Raw genomic sequence first — 11,443 nt, 5'->3', positions numbered from 1 at the left:
TTCTCAGGAATATGCCTTCTACAGTTGTTAGAGATGCTTTTGTCTTGTCAACATGGGAAATGGCCTGGTTAAGTCCAGGCCTGGGAGGCAGTCACAGATTAGGGAAATTGTCTTTGGAGTTGTCTGTATGGGCCAATGTAAATTTGAAAAGGACAGGATGCTATTGTTTTACTTTTTTTGGCCACAGCTAAATAAAGAAAATCTGTTGCAAATATAAGAGGTATCTACTTTCAGCTTTGCAGGCTTAAAAAGACTGATGACCTGGATAATAATCAAAGTTTGGGATTTCATTTTCCTATAGGCTGCTTTGATGAAACATGAAGAAAAATTGCCTTTTAAATGTTGTCCTTTGTGCAGAAAGACATTGCTGATTCTTTCCACTGATCTGCTGCCTTTGCAATTGCTAGCTGGCTGTCAAGTAGAAGTCAATAGAAGGATGTGCTGCAATAGCATGGTGGAGGGGCTGGAAAGGCAGCCCGCAGGATGACAGCATGTGATACCCACCTACCTCCACAAGAACTCTCCATGCCATAATAGTGGTACAGAGCAAGAGTAACTCCACTGAACTACACTAGTGTAAGACCAGGGCTTCAGCTACACAGACAGTTTGAGGAGAGACGTGACATGACCATAGACAGCAGAGCAAGATACACCGTGAGAGCAACTCCTCCACCACGCTGTCTCTTCTTCTTTGCACACACAGTCATTCTGGCCAAGTTTGCTAAAGCCAGACACAGGCCAGCCAACAGAAATGGCCTTACTTCATTTCTCTTTCATGTGTATCTGTTGGACCACATGATCTGTCAGAAAAGGCAGAAAAAGAGAAACTCATTGACAGTGCATGAAAAAGGGAAAATGATCATTGAACCAGTGAAGTCCCTGTGCGTCTTGTGGAACCAATGAGGTGGAATTGCAGCACGAGGCACATCATGTGAGTGCATTAGCCATACTTGCAGTCATTTGGGTTGCCACTGCAGCTATGTAATGCCAAGGGCCAGGGCACACACCTCTGCAGAGTTGCAGAAGGGAAAATACAGCATTTGTTCTGCACTTTACAGTTGATGTCCATAGAGTCACAATCAACCTATGTGAAAGGAAAAGCTTTTTTGTTTTGGTTTTTGAATGTTTTAATCTGTTCCAGAGTTCCGTCACCAATAACCTTCCTTTGAATGTAGCAACAATCTGCATTACACTTACCCCAGAGCAATCCTTAATAATATAATTTTTTTCTAATATGTCAAATGTTGCTAGGAGGCTACTCCTCAGTGAGGACTAGCTGTGTGGAAGGTTTCAGCTCTTGGAATTCAGCTGTTTTTAACTACCCACACAGATAAGTGTAGCCATTTATTTTCTTTGAACTAGAAAAGGTTGCTTTTCTATTTTTAACCCCTGAAGACGGCTGAGTAATTCAAATGAAAGTCCTTGGTCCAGAAATAACCTTTTTTTCTTTTCGCCCTATGAGGACCAAACCCAGTTTCTCATGAGCCAAGCTTTAACCCATACCTACTCAGTTCAGTTTGATTATATTCAGGTCAGGTTTTCATAGCTTGGTAATAACCATGTTATCTGAGACTCATCCAGCAGGGCATTGAGCAACATGGCTTGCATTTGCCTTTTAAGAGAGAGTCCTTCTACAGCAATACTCACACAGAGAGGCACTGCTTAGTAGGATTCTTCACTGAGTAAGATGCTACTCAACATGTATAAGGGTGACAAGATCTGGTCCAAAACAAACATGTATGACCAATTTTCCGAAAGAGCTCAGCATGTTGCCATTAATGTCACAATGGGAAAAGACTGCGTGCTAAGCACTTACAAAAATCTGGCCCTTGTTTGGATGTGAATGGGGGCTTGAGCTCTTTAGAAAAATCTGGCTGCAATTGTGGGTGCTGAGTACTTAGGAAGCAGTGGTGGTCTTGAACCAGGGCTGCCATTACTCCCTGATTTACACCCTTGTCAGCCATTGATTTTCAGCAGAGTTACACCCTTTTGGAATTGGAGCAGCACAGTCAGGCTGCCATCATTTATAAATCAGAGCATATATAGATAGCTTTTTTTTTTTTCTTTAAGAAAATGTTTTTGAAATATTACCCTGTTGCCTGAATCCGGGCTGCTCCTGACCGCCTGCCAGCTCCCAGATTAAATGTAAGTCATTACGGAATGTTTTCCTCACATGGGAAAGACTGGAGTGGCTCGGTGTTAGTTTTGCCCTCCAACATTAATTCTAATTACCTCAAAATGCAAACATGTTTGAGTTTCCAGCAGATGACATTATTTTCTCTTTGACATCAGACATCAAAGAAAGAAAAATAAACATGGGACAGTGACAGCATTAGGCCTCTAGTCATTTTTCAGAAGGGTTTTTCATGTTCTGTTACAGACTGGTTCTTCTTTAAGTCTTGTCTCAGATATTAGGGAGGGGAAAGGTTTACAGACTCAGAGACTGATGGAGTCTTTTCCCTTCCAGTTCTCTTTAAATAAGAGGGGGGTGGGGGTAAGGAGAGAAACAGTCTGGTTTAGATCAGGGTTGGAGTCTTGTTTTTTAGAGACGTGCACACCCCTCAATACTTGGGTTATTTTCTTATATTTATTTTTAGCTTTTCTTCTGAATGTTCATGGATGCTACTGCTGCATTTAAAAATTGCAATAATTCAAAGAGAACAGAAATTGGACAAGTGTAGAATATTTTGCCTGTGCCTAGCAAACACAAGAGCAGAACTTCAGAATTTTGCAGATGTTTAGGACTTTTCGAGACATCATTGTTCAGTCAGGTGTCACTGCTGCTGAAAGCTGATGTTGCCAGATATTCCCTCTATGGAGCACTGACCTGTCAGACATTTCAAGTCCATAGGATTTGAAAATGGACCAACCAAGGAAGCTGCCTCTCCTTCTACTTGTCAGGGTTTGGGATGTGCTAGCTTTCACCCCCATGGCTTTCGTGAAGCTGTGGCGCTGGCAGCTCCAGGTCAACCTTCATGCATCCTGACACAGTGCCAGGATCCTCTCGCCTGCACCCCTGCCTGCACCCAGAGCCCACTTCTTCCCAGTTTTGTCCAGGCTCCTGGGGTGACGCTGGCGCTCATGCTGGAGCCTCTCTCTGCATCTGAAAAATGGAAATAATACCACTGCTCAATCTGACAGACGCCATGGAGAGAAGTAATGGCATAATGATTAGAGACCCTGACTGTGCTTTGGTGAGGCAGGCTGTAGAAAAGTCTATACAAGAAATCAAATCATGGGAAAATTACAAAAGTCTCTTCCCAGGGACTGGGATAGCAAGGTTATTGCAGGACATGGCTAAGATGCACTGTGCTGGCAGAGCTCTGCAGGGAAGCTTGGACAACACATCTGTGCTACTTGCTCCTCACTTTCTTGAGCACTATAACTGACTTGCGAGCTTTAAAAAAGGTCAGCTTGTGATGGACACAGCCTGCAGGAGCTGGTGCCATGGCTGTGCAGTGCCCCTGTTCAACATGCTCCTTTCTTCCCCCAGTGGAAATATAGCTCCTTCCACTGCACAGGGCAAGGAGTATTTTTTTATAACACACACACACACCCCCACACCCCCACACCATTTAAAAAGCATAGAAACAGATTCATTTTCATTTAATAAATAACAATAAATAAATAAATAAGCACTGCATTCTGCAGTTGTTGCCTGCGGTGTGAGGTCTAGCATTTTGAAGTGTTTTCGTTGGGACATTACAAATGTTTGTAATAAAGCTGACTGGCAAAATCTTGGGCTGGAGCCTCTGGGCTGCTCAGCCAGCTTCACACCCATCCTCCCGACCCATTTTCCCTTGATGCATGCCCAGGGCAGGCAGCAGATCCCCAGGGGCCCTGCAAGGGCTGTGGCCTGGGGTGGCTGGGCTAGTGGGCATCAGCCAGCCCACCTCAGGCTCCCTGGAGCGCGTTTATCCTCATGCTGAGGCAGTTGAGGACGGTGGAAAGATAACAGGGTGGAAAGATGCACTAAAATAATTTTTGCATCCCTCCTCTGTTCTTGCAGCGGACACAGCTGTAGTCTAGAGCCTGATGCTGTCAGACTGAAATTTTTCCAAGAGATTTTATTTAGCTACGCTGTGCAATATGTGGAAACTTCACTGCAACACTCCTGCCAGGAAGCACTGTAAGAAGGACCATGGATTCCTTCACAAAAGGTAGAGAGAAAATACTTGACTGAGGAACATGCATTACCTTTCCAAAACCGCCTACAGTGACTCTGGGAGACGTCTAGCAGGAGACATCCTGAAGGGCTCTTTTGAAAAAGAGAGTACTGAAAACCTGCCCTACAAAAGTCAGTGTTTCCATTTGGGCACTCAGAAATGAATGTACTTAAAATCGAGCTTTGTACAGAAATTTCAATCAGCCTGAATGCTAATATTAGCAACAGCTCTGCATGTTGGTAGAGCATACCAATCCTCTTTGGGCAGAGTGTATCGTTTGGGGATATGTTTTCAAAATTGGATAACCAAAATGTTCTTACAAATGGATTTGATTACTTTCTGTCTGTACAAGACCAGGTTTTTGTAAAGGAATGGACAACTGCCTGAGGAGGAATGGTGGTGGAGTACGTGAGTATCCTTTTTCGCACACATCAGTGCATATTTGGTATATGAGGTGGTGCTTATACAGTTTTCCTTTCACTGTTCAGGCAGCCAGTTTTTAAGGTGTGGCCTGTGGTGTTTCTGTTTCTTTGATGTTTTCAAATGAGATCTACTTACTTTAACATGTCCATTATATCTAATTCTCTGCTAAGGCCATCTCAAGGCTTCAGAGGAAATCTGGATCAGGTTTTATTTTGTCCAACCTATTTCACCCATCTCTAATTTAAAAGAAAAGGGAGCTGTATCCTCCGATAAAATGATATTCACAACTTCGTGTTTATGATGTGAGAGATCCTCTTGTTTCAGAAATGCACAGTCCTTCCTTTCCAGTTAGCAGAGGCTTGTTAGCTGCTAGAAACATTGGGCCAGTGAAGAGTGGGTGACTTGTTCTCGTCTCTTCTGGATGCTGAGTGATGGATAATAGTCAGTTACAAGCACACATTTAGAGTCAGCCCGGTGCTTCACCCAAGGTCATAAAATGAGACCAATGATACTGGAACAGTATTACATCTTCAGTGAAGTCTGAACCAGACACTGCTGGGACTCCACCACAGCAACAAGCCTTACCCAAATCACTTTGCACTCAAGCCATTGCTATAAATCATCTGCATGCTTTGCAGGATGTAGGAAAACTGTGTACAGCACAGGCTGGCTCATGAGAGGCACTGGGCGCCCCCAGCCCTTTGCTGGGATCATTGCATGTACAGAGATTGCTCAGTCATTCCTCAGGTCAAGTCCTTGCTAAATGGTAACCCTAGCAACAACATAAATGTACAAAGCTGTACAAAATTATGTACGTGTGTGATAAGTAGCAATATGTCCATTAATATTGCGTGACTTGGTGGAAGAGAGATTTTTCTAGTGCAACTTCAGAAGTGCTTAGGACAACAAGATATTCTCTGTGGGAGCCGTCTACTTTCCACGTGGAAAATGCATGATGGGGTTTTGGGTAGGATTGGATATATTTTGCTGCTTTGAATTACTGTTTGGATGAGTCAAGCTATTTTTTGTCATGTCTGATCTCTGCGGTGCTGGCAAATGGTTATTTCTGCGTGGATGGTGCATTAAAGTTCCCTTTAATGGTCAGGTTCTCTTCAGCTGCAGATATTCATCTTTTTAAATGAAAATAAATATTTTAAAATAATTCCTCTGTTATCAATACCTGTTTGGCAGTTTCACTCTTTGTGAAGCATATGTCTGGATAGGAGTCAGAGCTGGTTTTGGAAGAGATGGCCTATTGCCATACCCCCTTGCTGTTTGTTTTAAATCTGGCTGTAGTGCATCTTTAAGCTTTGTGGAGGTTTTTTTTCTCTCTGTTTCATACCTAGCAGTGGTGCTTTATACATTCACTAAGAATGTCTAGAAATAAAGATATGGAATTTGGGAAACTGTAAATGTCCTTATCTCTGTTGCTGGTGTAAGTAGAATGAGTACCCGACAGAAAAATAGTTTCATATGAGGTAACAGCTGCCGTTTCTGTAGGTACTGAGTGAGGCTGTGCTGCAGTCATTAATCTTGTACTCCTCCTGTAGCCACTCATTAATGAGAAATAAAAGCAAGAACATCACCATTTGGGGATTAGAAATGGAGACTGTGCCATTCAGGAGGGAAAACCCAAATCCACTACTGATAGTAGCTGAGCATCTTTTCAGATGAAGCTTGGTCTTCTGAGCTAACACCACTTAACGAGTAGTATCTCTTGCAGAGAAATAGTCTCTAGGTGCTTTCAGTAGTTGCTGTGTTTTGGACAGGAGGTGACCTTCAGATGTACATTCATATTAACTGGGAGGTGGTAGTGGTGGTGGTGGTGTACAAAATAACCAGCCCTTGCTGAACCTACCAGCAGCCAGAGCCTGATCATAACTGTATGAATGCCAATAGAGAGCTCCCATCACAAGCTGGTTTATTATCCTGTCCATTATCACTATGCAGCTAGTACACCACGGAATGATTGTAATGAAAAAAATCATCATGATTTAGATATTTACAAACATCATGCTTTATACTTGCTTGAAATTTTAAGATCTACTGGAAAGAAAAACATACCTTCCAAACCCAATAATATATGAGAAACATGAACAATGTGCTCTGTGCTGCTCTATACTACCAATGTCTGGATAGCAGTCACTTGCTCCTATCTGCCAGAGATTAAGCTGGCAATATATCTACAGGGACACCTACAGAAGTTCTTCACAGCATGTTCAGTTCAAGATTAGCTCTTTGGGAAATGCCACATAAGAAAGACAACAGGCAGTCAGGATATTCTAGCGATTTACCATGTGCTCTGTGGGAGGAAAGTGAGTGCCCTGGATGCATAGCAAGCCTATTGTGTGTGCAATGGTGACACACCATGCAAACTGGCCAGCTGTTTCACCCTGAGGTCCTCAGGACAAACTGATTAAGGTGGCTTCTGACTCCTAGCCACTGGACCATGTCACATGTCATGTAACATGCATAGTGCTCCAGTTGTCCTATGTGGCCTCTTGACAGCCCCACTTCATAAGATATCCTTTGCACATGCCTTTCTCAGCACATCTGTGAACTCCTGAATGTGCTATGGGAAACACAGACCAAGCTAGTGGCCTTCCATGATGGAGTGACCACATCAGTGGACAAGGGAAGTGCTACAGATGTCATCTATCTGGACTTCTGTAAGGCCTTTGACACGGTCCCCCACAACATCCTTCTCTCTAAATTGGAGGGATATGGATTTGATGGATAGACTATTTGGTGGGTAAGGAATTGGCTGGATGGTCACATCCAGATAGTAGTGGTCAACGGCTCAATGTCTGGATGGAGATCAGAGATGAGTGGGTCTCCCTCAGGGGTCTATATTGGGACCAGTACTGTTTAACATCTTCATCAATGACATAGACAGAGGGATGGAGTGTGCCCTCAGCAAATTTGAGGATGACACCAAGCTCAGTGGTGCTGTTACGGGTTTGTGTGGCGCGGGGTGGTGGGGGGTGCTAGCGGGGGAGGGGCCGCAGGGGTGGCTCCTGTGAGAAGCTGCTAGAAGCTTCCCCGGCTCCAAGTCGGACCGGCCTCTGGCCCAGGCCGACCCCATCAGTGACAGTGGTAGCGCCTCTGGGAGAACAGATTTAAGGGGAACCGGCAGTGGGTAGTGGGATTGGAATGTGAGAGCAGCCCCTCTGCAGACACCAAGGTCAGTGAGGAAGGAGGGGGAGGAGGTGTGCTGGAGGAGGTTGATGCCCCTGCAGCCCGTGGTGAGACGGCGGGCTGTCCCCTGCAGCCCACAGAGGGGAGCAGGGGAGCGGAGGCCCCCGAAGATGGCCGTGACTCCATGGGAAAGCCCGCGCTGGAGCAGTCTGTGACTGAAGATCGGCCGGAGGCAAGGACCCAGGGAAGTTTGTGAGGAACTGCAGCCCGTGGAAAGGACTCACGTTGGAGATGTTCGTGAAGGACTGTTTCCCGCGGGAGGGACCCCACGGTGGAGCAGGGGACGGGTGAGGAGTCCTCCCCCTGAGGAGGAAGGAGCGGCAGAGACAAGGTGGGATGAGCTGACCCCAACCCCCGTCCCCTGTTCCCCTGCGCTGCTGCAGGGGAGGAGACAGAGAAAACCGGGAGTGGAGTTGAGCCTGGTAAGGAGGGAAGGGTGGGGGAAAGGTGTTCTAAGGTTTGGTTTTGCTTCCTAATATTCTTGTTTTGATTTGATTGGTAGTAAATCAAATTGATTTTGTTTCTTCCCCAAGTTGAGCCTGTCTTTTGCCTGTGACCATAAGTGGGGAGTGATCCCTCCCAGTCCTTGTCTTGACCAAAGAGCCTGCCTTTATATTTTCTCCTCATCCCACCATGGCTGGGGGCGGTGCGGGGAGAGTGAGTGAGCAGCTGTGTGGTGCTTTGTTACCATCTGGGCTGAAACCACGACAGGTGCGGTTGACACATCTGAGGGACAGATTGCCATTCAGAGGGACCTGGACAAGCTTGAGAAGTGGGCCCATGTGAACCTCATGAGGTTCAACAAGGACAAGTGCAAGGTCCTGCACCTAGGTCAGGGCAACCCCCGGTATCAATACAGGCTGGGGCATGAAGGGATTGAGAGCAGCCCTGTGGAGAAGGACTTGGGGGTACAGGTGGATGAAAAGCTGGACATGAGCCGGCAACTTGTGCTCGGAGCCCAGAAAGCCAACCGTATCCTGGGCTGCATCAAAACAAGTGTGGCCAGCAGGTCAAGGGAGGTGATTCTGCCCCTCTGGTCTGCTCTGGTGAGACCCCACCTGCAGTACTGTGCCCAGCTCTGGAGTCCTCAGTACAGGAAAGACATGGACCTGTTGTAGTGGGTCCAGAGGAGGGCCACAAAAATTATCAACGGGCTGGAGCACCTCTCCTATGAGGACAGGCTGAGAGAGTTGGGGTTGTTTAGCCTGGAGAAGAGAAGGCTCCAGGGAGACCTTATTGCAGCCTTTCAATACTTAAAAGGGGCTTATAAGAAAGATGAGGACAGACTTTTTAGTTGGGCCTGTAGCGATAGGACAAGGGGTAATGGTTTTAAACTAAAAGAAGGTGGATTCACACTAGATACAAAGAAGAAATTTTTTACAATGAGGGTGGTGAAACCCTGGAATGGGTTGTCCAGAGAGGTTGTAGATGCCTCATCCCTGGAAACATTCAAACATCTTGTTGTGGGAAGAAGATCTCTGACTGCCCATGTCCAACCGGCCAAATCCTCCTGGATAAGATACTGAGGACATACTGGAAAGGGATGCATGAGCTGTGCTTCTCCCTGGCTGAAAGGAGCCCCTGCAGGATGTGCAGCTGCTTGACAAGCTAAACATGGTAGTGTATTCTCCAACTTCCTACATCATGGCCAAGAGGAAAGCAGCATGGTTAGCAGTTGTGGCAGCTGCTTAACTTATTTTACACCTTTAAATTGGTATTTGGAGTGTAAAGAAGGTGTGGCCAAGGTTTGCTAAATTGGATAAAATAAGGCTTCTACAGTCACGCTGTTAGGGGTGTCTAATTCCTTTTGATCTCAAATCCTTGTGAAAATCAGAGCCTCCTTCCATATTGTGGCACCAAGGCAGTCTGGTTTTCAAATGCAATGAGCACTAAATAGCCCAGTTGAAACTAAGAGTCTCCTTCAGGCTGTTTATATAAGCTATCAACAAAAAGCTTCCTTGGTACATGTAAGGTTCCCGTTTGTTCGTAGTTCCGGTCCTTCCTGTAGCCTTTTCATGGCACACACATATTCCACATGCATCTCAGTACAAAGTGTGTGCATGGACCAATGTTTCCAGTGGAGTCCAACACCCACAGCTTGAAACAGTGCTCATCTTTCAACGTGTCATTTAGTAAGAAACCAAAAGAGAGACATATTGTCCTCTTAATATTACTGGGTTCAGCCTTGAACCATGGGGAAAAAACCCTTCTTTACGTAAACAGAGGGATTGGGGCTGAGCCTGAGCAGACGGGATGGAAGAAAAAGAAGGACCCATCTGTATTTCTGGGACGATAAAATGGTACCAGTGGGAAGCAGGATCTACCGACTACCTGGTTGTTGGGAGGGGGGCAGAGTTTTGTGGCGGAGGCATGTTATAATAAGAAGTTCAAGGAATCCACTGTGATTCAACAGCTGGTTCAATCAAACCAGCTGAAACTGCCTTCAATACCATCCTGGACCAGATTTTTCAGAAGAATTCAGCAGCTTGGTAGCTAAGCCCTTTTGCAAAACATCTTGCCACTTATTGTCACAATAGAAGCTGCTGGATGCTGACCACTTCAGAGGAGCTGGACCAAACGCAAGATGCCAAGCACTTGAAACTCTGGCATTGAGCTCTGTGGAGAATTTGATCCATTATATGCTGCTCCACTTCAAAGTGGGTAGCAGCTTGTGACAACCATACAGCATCACAGCAAATGTCACTTTTTGTGCAAACATTTAACCAACAGAAAGCGGCTTTTTAGCGTGGTAGTAAATTTCACCCAAATTTCAATTTGCTTTGATTTTTTTTAGAATTTTCACTGAATGGAAAAGAAATATTGGGCTTGGGCCTTTCTGATGAAAATATTTACAAAATTTTTCAGGGTAACTTGGGGTGCAGGAATGACACAGGAAAGTAGCGTTTGCTCACCAAGTCTTGTTTACTGTTTTCTGATACAACAAAAAGAACATTATTAGGACAAGTTTAAAACCAGAAAGAGAGACAAAATCTATTCTTCTGAGATTTTCTGTCATTTTCTGCACAGATTCGTGTTTTAACTTTGGGAGAAAAGACACACACCTTCTCAAAGGAAAGAGGAAGACAGTTTAGCACAGACTAAGAGCTGCAGTTCAACTCTGCAATCTGGGTTCAGGCCCATCTCCAGCTTTCAGTATAATCTTTCTTTGGGTATTCTTTTTTTTTAAATCAAAACCAGGAATTATACAGCTGTTGAGATAAGAATAATTAAGAACAATGCATTTCCTTTTAAAGCTCCTCAAAGGATAACCTCTAATAAGATGAATTGAGCGTCTCATTCAGGCCACACACAAATGATGGCTCATATTTAGTAACAACATTTTTTGGGGCAAAGATAAGCTAATTTTGCTCAAGAACAGAGGGTGGTCTTTAAGCCTTGCATTTGTCAAAGAAACAAGCACTTTTTTATCTATTGTGTATAATCTTCCACAGCTCAAGAGGACTAATGTAGGGGGAGGGAAATTCAGGCAATGTATTTATGTTGGAGCACAGGCCTGAGCATTTGAACAGAGTGTAAAGTTAAAGAGACAATGAGCTAGACTGTGGAAACCTTGCTTGCACTCCGAGACTTACGTGTGCTGATGCTGTAGGTGCCTAGCCTTGCAATTAAGTGCTAGATGATCTGTGATCTGGGTG

Source organism: Aquila chrysaetos, chromosome 3 (assembly GCF_900496995.4).
Source record: "Aquila chrysaetos chrysaetos chromosome 3, bAquChr1.4, whole genome shotgun sequence".
NCBI lineage: Eukaryota > Metazoa > Chordata > Aves > Accipitriformes > Accipitridae > Aquila > Aquila chrysaetos.
The sequence above is the reverse complement of the archived record's forward strand: the minus strand, read 5'-3'. Positions refer to the sequence as shown.